We start from the raw sequence: 14683 nt of genomic DNA, 5'->3' as shown, positions 1-14683 counted from the left end.
GCCCCTTATATAAGCAAGGCAAGATTGTTTCTTCTTACAAGAATGTAATCATATGCTCCATTCTAATGCAACTTGACACTTTTAATTAAAAATGTATTGAGGACCCGTAGATTTAACTCATTCTTAGAAATAATTGTGTATTGTCTTATATAAAAATATAATACTGTATATCAATTGCTCACTTGTTCATAAATTGTCTCAGATTTATTTTTTAACAAACTGCCCTGCGCACTTTCTTGGACTGGTGCTGGGGTCCCCATCCCGGATTTGGGGCCCACATCCTCCGGCAGAAATGATACAAAGCAAGGTTTCTACGGTCCGGGGACTGCGGGCCAAACTCCGCCCCAGCGCCACGGCCACCAATCAGCTCCCGGGACGCCCCCCTTCCCCCGCGCGCCCCCGTCTGCCTGCGACTTTCCACGTCCCCAGCCTCGTCCGCCGCCCAGTCCCTTCTCACCTGAGAAGCTCCTTGCCTTAGGGAACTGCCGCTGCCCCTGCCAAGCCGGTCCTCTCTGCCCTGAACCCGCGCCGCAGGGAAAGCGGGGCAAAAGGTAAGTGGGGTTCAGCGATGGATTCTGGACCCAAAGAGGCCTGGGAGCGGCACAGGCCACTGCCCGGAGCGCTGTGGCCCGGGGGTGGGGTGGGATGGGGGGACTGGTGGACAGAGGGAATGCCCGAGGAGACCGTGCGTGCTGTGGGGTAGGGAATGTTGGGGACTGGTGTGGGGCCTCTACTTGTCCTCAAGGGGAGGGTGGCAGACGTGTTTAACAGAATTTCTTGCTGTTTACCTCTCGGATTCTTCTCTGCTGTCTCCCTGCAACTCGGTCTCAATTTTCTTCTTGCCGCAGTGTTTGTCACCCTTGCTTGGCAGGAGGCGATGACCTTCCTCCTCCCCATTTTTTGTGCTTTTTTTGTGCGTGTGCTCTGCGAGGAGCCGTTGAGATTTAACCAAAAGGGAACCCGGGAGGTAATGTTACCCCATCTCCGGGGGCCTTGCTCTTAAATTATCGGGGTGCTGCTGGCCTCTGCAGGACCACTCCCACCCACCCCCCAACCCCTCGAAAGGTCAAAGTCCTCACCGACTCTAGTGCTGTAGGCGCCCAAGGGCTCTGAGTGTGTCTGCGCTGGTGGAGGGAGGTGTGGGGCGCGGAATGGGTGGTGTTCAGAGTAGGTGCGGTGAGCGGGCGGAACGTTTAGTCTGGAATGCGTTTGGCCTGAAGCTGTAAGTACTGGATTATACAGTTCCCAGGTAAACAGCCCGAGCTGGCCAGTTGAGTTGGGTAAACCTGAAATGAACGGAAATAGCCTTAAGTATAGAAGAAAAAGATTTATGAAACAGATAATCATGAAACTTCTTGAAAGAAGTGCAAGTCCAATTAGACATAAAAGACCGAATGATCTGTCTAGCAAACCATCCCTCCATCCATCTATCCATCCCTTCATCCATCCTTTCATATTCCAAATTATTTATTTGTTCATTGAATTCATTTCAATACCTTGCTTTATTTTTGCTTTGGCTCGATTTTTTAAAATTTATTAGAAAGGGGTATATAAAACATCTAAGAACATTCTAAAGAATAATGAGAATGCCTGACCATCTCCTAGACCGGAAAAAGTGCCATTGCAGTACCACAGAAGCCCCCTGCGTGTCCCCCTCAAGCCCATCCTTCTCCCTTCCATGAGAGGTGACAGCTGGTTTTTGGATTAATCATTTCCTTGCTTTTCTTTATAGCTTTGTGATTGTGTATTCCGAAAACATATACAGGTACATGTTTGCTTTCCCTATTTTTTAAATTTTCATATTAATGGCATTATACTGTACATACTCACGTTTTTGAGATTCGCCCTTGATGATTCCTTCATTTTCACTGTTTATGGTATGAATATACCATAATTTACCCACTCTACATTTAGGTTGTTGCTGGTTTGGTAAATATATTAGTTATCTATTGCTGTGTAACAAATTACCCCAACACTTAGCAGCTTAAAACAAAACCTATTATCTCACAGTTTCTGTGGGTCAGGAATCCAGGAGGAGCTTATCCGGGAGTGTTTGATGCAGTATCTCTCACTGGCTGTAAGCAATATCGGCTGGGACTACAGTCGTCTCAAGGCTGAAGGTAGAGAGAACCCCTTCCAAGTTCCCTCAAGTGCCGATTGGCAAGCTTCTTGGCCTCACTGGCTTTGGTTGGACACATCAGGTTTTTGGCAAATGGGCTTCTGTTTAGAAGCTAGTCAAAATATGGCAGCTTGCTTCCCCCAGGATAAAGGCTACCTGAGAGAAGGAGAGAAAAAGATGAAGGCCAGATTATTTTTGTAACCTAATTTCAAAAGTGACATGTGATTTCCTATTTATTAGAAGTGAATCACTAGTTGTAGCTCACACTCAAGGAAAAGGGCTTACGCAAAACCACGAACATCTGGAGGCAGGGATCACTGGGGGCCATTTTAAAGTCCGCCTACTACAGGGGATATTAACAAATAATGTTGTTCTCTAACATTCTTGTACGCGCCTCTGGTTCACAGGCACAGGCTCACTCTGGTTCCCTAGATTGCACACCCAGGTATACAATTACCAGGTTGTAAGATTTGTGTATGTGCAGCTTTATTAGGTTATTTCCAACCTGTTTGCAAAGTATTGAGCTGGTTTTTACTCCCTGTAGCACTAGATGAGAGTTTCTATTACTCTACATACTTGTTATAACTTGATATTATCAAATTTCATTTTTAGCCAGTCTGGTGGGCATGAAATAGTGTTCCACTGTGATTTTAATTAGCATTTCTCAGATAACTAATGAAGTGACCATCTTTTAATACATTGGTGAACTACTGTGCTTTCTCTCTGAAATCCTGGTTCCTGTCTTTTACTCATTTTCATATTGGGTTGTTTGTCTTTTTCTTATTGACTCATTGGAAAGTTTCCCTTATATAATGTGGATAATAATCAATTCTTCGTCAGCTGTATATGCCGCAAATATCTGCTCTCAGTGTGGTGCTTAGTTTTTCTTTCTCTGTATGTCCATCTCTCTCAATGAACTAAGTTTTGAAATTTAATTTCAAGTTACCAATATTTTCTCTTATAAAAAGAAAATTGTTTTCTCAAGAAAATAAATTAATTTTACTATATTTACCTCTAAAAGCATTTATAGTTTTGCATTTGGCAATTCGTCTTAATCCACCTGGAAACTGATTGTTATATTGTTTATTCCATATGGATAATCAATTGTCCCAGCACCACTGATCTACCAGAATTCGGTTTTTCATATATGCATGAATTTGTTTTAAGTTTCCTAAACCTATAGTTATCTATTTCCTTAATGATTCTAGGTTTATAATAAGTCTTGAAATACGGTAGTAAAGATCTTCACATTTTTTAATTCTTCTTCAAGAGTTTTTAGCAATTCTTGGATCTTTGATTTTCCATGTAAATATATTTTTTAGGGATTTTATTGATTTGTTTTAGAGAGAGCGAGAGTGCAAGCAGGGGGAGGGGCAGAGGGAGAGGGAGAGAGAGACTCTCAAGCAGACTCTGCATTGAGCATGGAGCCTGATGTGGGGCTCAATCCCATGGCCCTGTGGTCATGACCCAACCCAAAACCAAGAGTCAGACATTCAACCAACTGAGCCAACCAGGCGCCTCCATATAAGTATTTAAATAAACTTTTCAAATTCTCCAAAACAAGGAACAAACAAGCAAACAAACCCGCTGGAATTTTGCTTGATATTGCATTAATTTTATGTATCAATTTAGGGAGAAAAGGCCTCTTTAAGATGTTACAGTTTTCCGTCTATCAACTTGATATATAATGCTATTTATTTAGTTCAACTTTAATGTTTTTTAATGTTTTGTAATATTTTCCATTGTTTTCCTTCTGCTTATGTTTATTAAATTTATTTCTAAATGCATTATATTTTTACTGCTATTGTAAATGTTTTCTTTTATAAAATTATATTTTGTAGCTTATTTTTCTGGTGTATAGAAATTCAGTTGCCTTTTATATACTGACTCTATAATGTGACAAACTCCATTAATAATTCTTACCTGTACAGTCTTTCAGATTTGCTACACAGGCAGTCATAACACCTGAAAATCGACAGTATTGTTTCTTCCTTTCCAATCCTTATACCTTTAATTTCTTTTTCCTGTCTTACTGCATTGGCTAGGACATTCAGTATAAAACTGATAAAGGTGAAAAGGGCATCTTGTCTCATCCTTAAGATAATAAAGAGAAAGATTTCATTATGTCAGCTTTAAATATTGCATTTGCAATGGTTAGTTTGTAAATGCTCTGTCCCATGATAAGAAAGTTTGATTCTTCTTCGAGGAAGTGCTTTTAATATGAGTAGATGTTTTATTGAACGCTTCTTCTGTAGCTATTGATTTTCTCATATTTTTTCCATTTAAATATGTTAATATGATGAAGTATAGTGTTCAATCTTTAATATTTAATCAACTTTGCATTCCTGGAATAAACTGTCTATGGTAAATATGCAATAACTTTTATATAAAGATATAAAGATAAGCATTAGATATTTGCATTTATATATGTGAATTGAGAATGGCATGTAATTATCCTTTTTGATTCTAACTTTATTATTTGTTGATGTCATCTCATAAAATAAGATGGGTAGTATTCTCACTATTGCTATTCTATGTAAGAATTCGGGCTAGGTTGGAATTATCTGGTCCTTGAATATTTTCTCAAATCACCAGCAAAAACCCAGGGTGTGGAGTTTATTTTATCAAAAGGTATAAAACTTGTTGGTTCAATTACTTTAAGGATTATAGGACTATTTAGGTTTCCTTATGAAGCAACTCTCATGAATTTATTTTCTAAGATATTTGTTTTATATATATATACATATGTATATGTATTATGTACATATATATGCATATTATACATATATATTATGTATATATATATATAATTCAAACTTAATAGAAAATGGTTCATAATATTCTCTCATTATGTTTAGTTTCATCATCTATTATTATGACCTGTTTTTATTATTAATGTATGTAGATATACTTTCTCATTTTGTTTTGACTAATTTTGCCAGAATTTGGACTACTTTATTAGCTCTTTCATATACTTACACATACACACACGAAACTTCATTTTTTTTCATTAACTGTTATTTATTTTATTAGTTCTTCTTTAGATTTTTGTTATTTTCTAAGCTTTTAAGGTATATGCTTAGCTCATATGCTCAGCTCATTAGGCTCTTAAATTTGTGTCACTACTTTTTACCTATATCTCACAAGTTTTGATATGAATATTTTGCTATGATGTAGCTGTAAGTATCTATAATTTTCATTATGGTTTCTTATTTAAGCCATGCATATTTTAGAACAGTGTATTTTAATTTCCAGTTACTCACATGAAGATTCTTTTATTATCTTGCAGTAAGTGTTACCTAATTCATAATGTCTGATGTCAGAGAATGTATGATATCAATTCCTTTGGATTTACTGAAGCTAGCTTTAAGACCTAGCACATGGTCAGTTTCATTTGTGTGCTTGAAGATAATGTGTAGTGTCTAATTATATAATGTCACATATACATCTTTAAAACAAGTGTGTTAATTATACAATCCAGATCTGCCATATCCTTACAATTTTTTTTTCTGTTTGAATTATCAGTTACAATAAAGGTATGCTACAATGTCTCACTATGATGGTATATTTTGATATTTTTCATTGTAGATCTGTATATTTTTACTTCATATATTTTGAGGCTATGTTATTAGTGAATTGGAGTAAATTGAAAATTTTAACATAATGTAAGGATTCAATATTATGGCTACCTTTTAATGCGTTTTGTCTTAAATTCTTAATTTGCTCAGCTATCAAATCAAGGTTTTTTTGACTAGTGTTTACCCTGATTGGTGTTTACCTCCGAGAAAGATTTATCTTTCTTTCATCCTTTGACTTTAAATATTTCTAAATCTATGTTTTAAGTCATATATAGGTCATAAACTTATCTGTATTTTTTAAATGCTGCTTTTAAAATTATTGTTTGAGGGGTGCCTGGATGGTTCAGTTGGTTGGGCATCTGACTCTTGATTTTGGCTCAGGTCAGGATCTCAGAGTCATGAGATTGAGCCTGACATCAGGCTCCATGCTCAGCGGAGATTCTCTTTGAGATTCTGTCCCTCTCCCTCAACCCCTCCCTTCCCCAAATATATAAATCTTTAAAAATAAGTAAATAAAAAAATAAAATTATTGTTTGACAATTTATAACTTACCATTGAATAATTTATTCCAGTTATATTATTGTGATTAGTAATGCAAATAGATTTATTTCTCTCTCATTTATTATTATTTTTTTTTGCTTATTATTTTTTTGTGCTTTATCTCAGTCTTTCATTCCCCTCCCCTTTTTACTCCTTTGTTTCCCCATTTTATTGCTCTTCTTATTTGGAAATTATATGTTGTAATGTTTTAGGTTGAATGTTTTAGGAATACTCTAGTTGTATAACATATTTAATTCATAACATTTATTGGGATATAATTGAGAAAACTTGCATATATATAAGATCTACAATGTGATGTTTAGATATATGTATACATTGTGAAATGATTACCACTTCAAGCTAATTAATATATTGATCACCTCACATAGTTTACCTTTTGTGTGTGTGTGTGAACAATTGAGATCTATTCTTAGCAAATTTCAAGTATATAATACAATATCATTAACTATAGTCCCTGTGCTATACATTAGATCTCCAAAACTTATTTATCTTACATACCTGAAATTTTGCAACTTTTGACCTATACATCTCCCATCTCCCTGCACCATGCTACTTTCTGCTTCTGAGTTCAACTATTTTAGATTCTACATATAAATGAGATCACATAATATTTGTCTTTGAATTATTTTGAAACTTAGGATTATGCCCTCAAAATTCATCCATATTGTCACAAATGGCCAGGTTTTCTTCTTTTTTATGGCTACATAAATTCCATTGTATATACATACAACAATTTCTTTATCCATTCATTCATTGGATAACCACTTAAGTCATTTCCATATCTTGACGACTGTGAATAATGCTGCCATGAACATGGGAATGCAAATATCACTTCCAGATATTGATCTCATTTTCTTTGAATATATACCCAGAAGTTCTGGATAATATGGCAGTTCTATTTTCAATTCTGTGCTATTTTCTATAATGACTTTACCAATGTACATTCACACCAAAAGTGCACAAGTGTTTCTTTTTCCCCATATCCTCACCAACACTTATTATCTTTTTGATAGTTGTCCTTCTAACAGGTGTGAGGTGATATGTCATAGTTTAGATTTGTATGTCCCCGATGATGAATGGATTTGAGTACTTTTTCATATATCTATTGGCCATTTATATGTCTTCTTTTGAGAAATGTCCATTTAGGTCCTTTGCTCATTTTTTTTAATTGGATTATTTATTTTCTTGCTAGTGCATTGTTTGAATTCCTTATTAACCCCTTATTGGGGATATATGGTTTACAAATATTTTCTCCCATTCCATAGGTTGTCTCTTAACTCTGTTGATTGTTTCTTTTGCTGTGCAGATGCTTTTTAGTTTGAAGTAGTCCCACTTGTTTACTTTGGTCTTGTTGCCTGTGTTTTTGAGGTCATATTCGAAAATTTATTGCTCAGACCAATATCAAGAAGCCTATGTTTTCTTCTAGTAGCTTTACAATTTCAGGTCTTAACATTTAAGTCTTTAATACATTTTGAGTTGATTTTCATATATAGTATGGGATAAGAGTCCAATTTCATTTTTCTGCATGTAGATATCCAGTTATTCCAACACCATTTATTGAAGAGTCTATCCTTTTCCTGTTGTGTGTTCTTTGTACTTTTGTTGACAGTAGGTTGAATGTAAATGTGTGGGTTTGTTTCTGGGCTCTTTATTTTTTCCCACTGGCCTATATGTTTGTTTTTATGCAGGTACCATAGTATTTTGATTACTGTAGCTTTACAGTATAGTTTGAAATCAGGCATTTGTAATGCCTCAAATTTTATTCTTCTAGCTGAAGACTGCCTTGGCAATTTGAGTTCTTTTGTGGTTCGTATGAATTTTAGGATTGGGGTTTTTTTTTTTTTTTCTAGTTTTGTAAAAAATGCCATTGGAATTTTGATAGGGATTGTATTAAATCTGTAGGTAATTTTGGTAAGGACATTTTAACATTATTAATTCTTCCAATCTATGAATATGGAATATCTTTTCATTTATTTGTGTCTTCAATTTCTTTCTTCAATGTTTTATAGATGTCAGTGTATAGATCTTTTAGGTCCTTGGTTAAATTGGTTCCTAAGTATTTTATTGTTTTTAATGCTATTGAAAATGGGATTGTTTTCTTAATTTCCTTTTCAGATACTTCATAATTAGTTTATAAAAACACAACTAATTTTTGTATTTTGATTATGTATCCTGCAACCATACTGAATATACTTAATATGCTTATTAGTTCTAACAGTTTTTTGGTGGAGTCTTCAGGGTTTTCTATATGTGAGTTTTCTGAGTTTTAATTCTATACTGAAATTCTCCAGCCTTGCTTCTATAATTTTTTAACATATTGACTCAGTTATCTTAAAGTAAGTCCCTAAGAATGCAAATGTCCAAACCACCTGTGAGTCTGTTTCTATTATTTGTTGTTTCTTCTGAGTTCTTGGCAATGTAATCTGATTTTTTAGCCTCCCCCTAAATTTTTGATTGGGTGAAGGACATCATGAATGAAAAATTATAAAGTATGGTTGATGTTACTGTTTTTCAAAGAGGATTTTTTGGGGGGTGAGAAATGGATAAAGTACCAGAAGATTACTTTCATGCTATCAAAGGTTAGTTTTAATCTTTCTTAAAACTGGTGCATTTTAATTTTTTCCTTACCCAAGACCATAATCCTTACTCGAAAGGTGTCATTCTTTTGATATGCCATGGATTCTCTCACGTCTCAACTGAAAGCAGAATGTGGTGATAAGAGTGTATTGTTTTTGTGGGACTTGACCTCCACTTTATTCCTAGAACAGTACAGCTACTGAAATAACTGTCACCTGTTTAACATTTTAGCTGCTATTTTCAGCAAGTTTTGGTGGATTTTTTTGGAGGTGGTGGTTCTTCTCTGTGTGTGCAGTTTAAGAGTCAGCCAGTGACAAATTAAGGGGAATTTGTACATAGATTTTTTTTTTTTTATATTCACTTCTCAGAGATACCTTCTTGTCTGAAATTTTGTCCTCTGAGTTCAGTTGGTTTGAGAATCTTGAATCAGTAAGACTGACACTTTCTGCTTGGCCTCACTTTTTCTGCATTGTAAACTGGAAAATGCCCTAAACAGAAAATCCCCAGTGGATGTAGAACTCATGTCCTGTGTGTTTCTTCCCTTGGGATTATAGCTTCTCAAGTTCTCCTGGTGTTGTTTGCTCTTCAGAGTCTTCCATTGTTTTCTATATTTTGTCCAACTTTTATTGATGTGAATTTTCAATGGAAGGGTTGTTCCAAATACGATATTCTCTCAATGCCAGATTTAGAAGTCTCTTACCATTTTGTCTTACATTTCAGATAATTTATCTAAGATTATTTTATTCCTTCTTGAGATATTCTTTAGAATTTCCTTAAAGATTCTTTGAAAATAAATTCTCAAATTTATCTGAAAATAACATTTTTAAGACACCTGTAATAGAAGATAGTGCCAGGGCAGCAGTAGGGGTAAGAAAGAAGGGAGGGTAGTATTGGGTAGCATCTAGTTTTAGATTATTATGGATGGTGCTGCCTTGAACATTCTAGCACATGTCTTTTGGTGACACATATATATATTTCTCTTGGGTGTATACCTAAGAGTGGTATTACTAAATAGTCCTTTTTTTCCCCCAAAATTATGTTTGCAACATTTTAAAAATACAAAATGTCTAAAGAAAAAATTATTGGTCAACCTGCTCCACTTCCTAAGATAGCCAAATATGTCCTTATTTTTCCTGCTTAGATAAACAAACACACATTAGGAGCATTACAATTTTTTTGCTGAAAATATATATTGAGAGCATTCCTCAAGGTATGACTTAATCTTATCCTTTTTAAGAACTGCGTAATATTTTATAGTACGGATTTTTAATAAATTGTTCATTCCAATTTAGCTGAGTATTTACAGAATGTAATATTTCAAAAGTTATTTCATTATGTTCAGAATTTCATGGCAGTCCCAAGGTAGAAACTGGAAAGAAAAACAGAAACTCTAGAAGGATATAGGATTTAAAACTGAGCTAGTGATGTGAAGTCTGAAACAGAGAGAGAGGCTACAAATAGCTGAAATTTTCACAGATATAAGGAAGAAAACAAAAGGCTCATGGGAGAAGATGAAAAGAAAAGAATATGAAGAAGAGGAAAAAACTCACAACATAGGAAAGCTGTGATTTGATTGGTTTTCACTGTTAAGCAGGTCTTTGTCTTGTGGAGGAGTATGCCAAGATTACCTTCTTCACCCCACAGTCACGTATCTTGTCCAGCCATCCATCAAATGGACATTACCAAGCACCTGTTTGGGGCCACATGAAGTGGAGAATCTAAAGAAGAATAAAACACAGTTCTTGACTTATGTTTACTCCAGTTTGGGGAGTTGTAATGAAACCCCGAAATGATACAGGATGTAGTAATCTATCCGCTTACCACTGAATCCACATTCCTGTGGAAGGTCCAGCCTGGACACTGTTTTGTGGTAGGGGAGAAAGCTTTTTAATGGTCACTTCTTGAGAATAGTTTGGTCAGGGACACCTTCTCCTTCTCCTTAGGCACCCAGAGAATAGGGGCCAGTGCAGTGATGGGTGAGGAGTGAGGAAACAGCAGAATGTACAGAGGCCACACAAAGCTTTCAGGCCTTTGGAAGCAGCCATAAAAGGGACAAGTGGTTTTCCCCCAGCTTCTAAAGTTGAGCTCACCGAGCTAAATGAGTAGACATGGGTTCTAGGTGGGACAATATAGTCAGGTTATGGCTCAAAAGTCAACTGTTAATATCCTGCTCTTACTTGACTAACATGAGACAGGACTAGGGACAAAGTTCAAGAATCCCCCATACAGAGAGAAATCATATTTACAGATGTGTCACTACCAGCTATTTGAGCAAGGATATTTTATCTATTCTAGTTCATTAAATTTATAAATTTTTATCACAAAATAATATATATTTCTACTGAAATGTTAATGAGGTATATGAAGAAAACATACTTAAAAATAATCTACTCTTAACTGTCTGAAGTAACTGATTCTAATAGTTTGATTTATGTTTGCCATATAATTTCTGTGTTTATATAAGCATATATAAATATTTTAAAAGCTTTTCCTACAAAAAATGCAAGCTATTTTTATATCATGTTAAATGTTCATTAAAAATGTGAATATAGACACAGCCTAACCCCTGGCACATAAATATATAAATATCCTTGTAAATAGTTATGTATCATTTTATATACAAATCTTTATCTATCAACCCCTCCCTTGTTGGTAAATAGTCTTAAGGATTTGTTTTTTTTAACAAATCGCCCTGGCGCACTCCCGGAGCCGTTCCAGTACTCCATCCAGGATTTGGGGCTGCATCCTGTCGCAGAAACCAACACAAAGCCGGGCCTCTGAGATCTGGGGGCGGCCGGCCAGGCTCCGCCCCCCCCCCCCCCCCCGCACGCCGCAGCCGCCAATCAGCTCCCCGGTTGTCCCACCCCCACCCCCAGCCCCTCTCTGCACTGCGGCCCATCTCCCCCTGGACGCCTCCCGCCGCCACCTCCACCAATTACCGAGTCCGCAGGCTGACTGCCGGGTCTCCTTGTCACGTCTCTGCAGAGCAGTCCCTTCCCCCTCCAGAGTAGCCCTGTGGGAAAATTGCTGGATAACGGGTGAGTATCGTCCAAAGATCGTTCTGGAACCGGAGCAGGCCCCGGCGCACGAACCAAGCCCGCGCAGCCAGGGTGGGAGAAGGAACACCCGGCCGGGTCCTGGGGAGCGTGGGGGAGAGGGCGCCTGCCGGGCTGCGAAGGTAGTCTGGGTTTGGGCCTGAGACCGCTTCGGCCTAAGGAGGCAGATGTCTTCCAAAGAGGATTCCCTGCAGTCTCTCCATCTCTGTGTCTGGTTCTGTTTTTTCTACCACTCTGGCTCTTATTTCTTTCGTGCTTCATTCTTCTTCTCCAGGAATTTCTGCTCTTTTACAGCACTTCTCATGATGAAATGTTTCGAAGCTGCAGATACATACAGGAAATAATATAATTATCAGATGCGGGCATTTTATTACCTTCGCTTCAGCGCACTTGCTCTCCCCGCCCCCCCACCCGTGGGTGTGTGTGTGTCTCCCCCCACCCCCCGCGCCTATGTGTATATGTTGTACGTGTCTTCTCCTTTCTAAGAAACAAAACCTGATAGTTAAAATCTTTTCCCCATCAAATCTCATGACCATCCTCAGATACTAAGTTAGGGTCTATCCTTCTCATGTATATTTTTGTCCTTTTATTATTTATTTTTACATAAGCAATAGGTGCATTTTTGTTTTGCATTTTAAAATTTTCCACGCAACTCCGTTTTGGGGGGTTTTGCCTTGCGGTGCTATTTGTCTTGTCATTTCAGACTGGAAAGGGACTTAGCAAGCAAGTCTCCTGCCCTCCTTCTTTATTAGCTTAGAACCCTAAGCCCTGTCGGGACATAAGGGAGATAAAGGACGCGCTCACTGTCGCTCAGGTGGTCCTTCACTGGGCAGGATCCTGAATTGAGGTTCTCTTGATTTCTATTCCTGGTGTTCCCTCTATGTTTTATGCCACTGAGCTCACCTACCCACATCTCCTATTGGCTATTAATTATATGATTCAAGTTGGGGAAAGATTTAAAGAAGAAAGGAAAGAGGAAAGGAGGCTGAAGGGGGCTGGAGAAAGGAAATATGACTTGGATTTGGACCAACACTCTAGTCAGTATTCAAAGGCATGCATCTTCCTGGAATACGAAGTACTGAATCTTAGGACAGCCTGAATATTTATTTTATTTCACTGATACAGCCTTACTGTATGCCCATCATTGATCTAAGAACTTTACAAGTATTCACTTACCTAATTTAAGCCTTACAATAAATCTGTAATATAGGCACTAATTTTATCATTCCCATTGTACAGGTAAAACTGAGGGGCAGAGGAATTAAGCAACTTGCCAGAAGTCACTCCGCCTCTAGATTGTAGCCCTGAGATCTGAATGCAGGACATCTGGTGACAGTCTGAGTTTTTACCTGCTCTCCTAGCCTGCATTTCCCACGCTAGACCTAGCACCTGAGGACGGTGAAGTCACCAAAGTAGAACTCACAATTCACAGAAGGGAGGAGCAACTGTCAACTGCTGATGGGAAAAGACTTCAAGAAAGAAATAGGAACTGAAATATACACAGAAGCTAGCTATCTATTGTCTGTTTCAAATATAATACATTCTTAACTTAAAAAGTCACATATGTAACAATGCAAAACAATGCAGAGCTATATAAAAGTTGCCCTGCACTCCTCCTCAGGTCAAACAATATTAACAGGTAGAGATGTAGCCTTCCCTTCTCCCATCATAGTACAAATACGTAAAGGGCTATCTTTAATTATAAAAATGAAAGCATAGCTAACAGTTTTCTACAATTTGTATTCCGCCCCCCCGCCCCCGCAGTATGTCAGGTACATCGCTCCCAACCAAATGGACATCTAAGGTCTTCCTAAGAACTGAATAATATCGCACGGAAGGTGTCCTGTCATTTATTCAGTCTTTCCCTTGGTAATGAATAGTCAGAGCAGTTTACATCTCTACTAGAACGGCCGTCCACTCTGCCAGGATGGGGGCCGCCGCAATGCCGAGCCAGCAGGGCCGGCGACACAAAGAAGCGCTGTCCCCTGCCAAGCGCCGCCCCTCGGGCTCGCGCCCGGGAGGAAGTGGGAAGGAGGAGACTCCTCGGGAACCCCTCCTACCCACCCACCCCTCATCCCGGCTACGCCTCCTCCCCGCTACCAGCTCGCTCGCCCACCCGCCGCCGGGGCGCTGCCTGCAGGGAAGCCCCTTCCCCGCCGCACTGTGCGTCCCCTCTGCACCTAGCCCTGCCCCCTCCAGCGGCCGCCGCGACCCGGTGAGTGGCCCTCGGTGGAAGCCCCGCAGGCCGGAGAAGGGGCGGCTGGTGAGGAACTCGGCCTGGCTCTGGGGGAGGGCGGTGCCGGAGGCTGAGGGGGCGCGAGGGGGGAGCGGGCGGACCTGCGGGACCTGCGGGAGGGGCGTGCAGCGGGCTGGGGGCGCCGGGATCTGGGATGGGTCCCTCGCTGATTGTGTCCTAGCCCCTGTTGCTGACTGGGCTCCGCGTCGCCGCCGCCGCATTGCTACCCCTCTCCGGGTTCTGACATCTGACGTTTGTGTTTGCATGCTTTGTGTGGTCGAGATACGCATGGGCCCGACCGGGAGAGCAGCATCTCCTCCGCAGCTTCGTGGGATGCGAATGCCGCAGCCCAGGGAGGAGGCAGGGCTTGCTCAGGGTCACACAGGTGGCTGGGGACAGAGCATCACTTCTGTCCTACTGCCCTTTGATCTTTGCAAACACCGGCTCTGGGACTGAGTTCCCTTACCCACTCTCACTAGCCGCCGGGAGATGTGTGTGTGTGTGTGTGTGTGTGTGTGTGTGCGCGCGTGTGTGTGTGTGTGTGTGTGTGCGCGCG

General features: G+C 39.2%; 1 protein-coding gene and 1 long non-coding RNA gene across 5 annotated transcripts in view; one reads left to right on the top strand and one right to left on the bottom strand.

Annotated features, from left to right (window-relative positions):
* The window catches only part of LOC123001762 (uncharacterized), a 37387-nt gene that overhangs the window by 6048 nt on the left and 16656 nt on the right, over positions 1-14683 (bottom strand). Inside the window, exons 3-6 of the long non-coding RNA XR_006411015.3 lie at positions 11775-12212; positions 10386-10553; positions 2009-2275; positions 1080-1286 (exon numbers count right to left, since the gene is read on the bottom strand). This is a non-coding gene — a long non-coding RNA (uncharacterized LOC123001762). The remainder of the gene's footprint in view (positions 1-1079; positions 1287-2008; positions 2276-10385; positions 10554-11774; positions 12213-14683) is intronic.
* The window catches only part of TCAF1 (TRPM8 channel associated factor 1), a 49500-nt gene continuing 35218 nt past the window's right edge, over positions 402-14683 (top strand). Inside the window, exon 1 of one of the 4 annotated variants that reach the window (XM_026513077.4) lies at positions 402-551. The gene's annotated coding sequence lies outside the window, so the exon portion shown is untranslated. Of the gene's footprint in view, positions 552-11709; positions 11874-13775; positions 14155-14683 lie in introns of those variants that run through there. The other 3 variants (XM_026513086.4, XM_026513096.4, XM_026513114.4) reach the window with 3 other exon arrangements.

Source organism: Ursus arctos, unplaced genomic scaffold (genome assembly GCF_023065955.2).
Source record: "Ursus arctos isolate Adak ecotype North America unplaced genomic scaffold, UrsArc2.0 scaffold_3, whole genome shotgun sequence".
NCBI lineage: Eukaryota > Metazoa > Chordata > Mammalia > Carnivora > Ursidae > Ursus > Ursus arctos.
The sequence above is the reverse complement of the archived record's forward strand: the minus strand, read 5'-3'. Positions and strand labels throughout refer to the sequence as shown.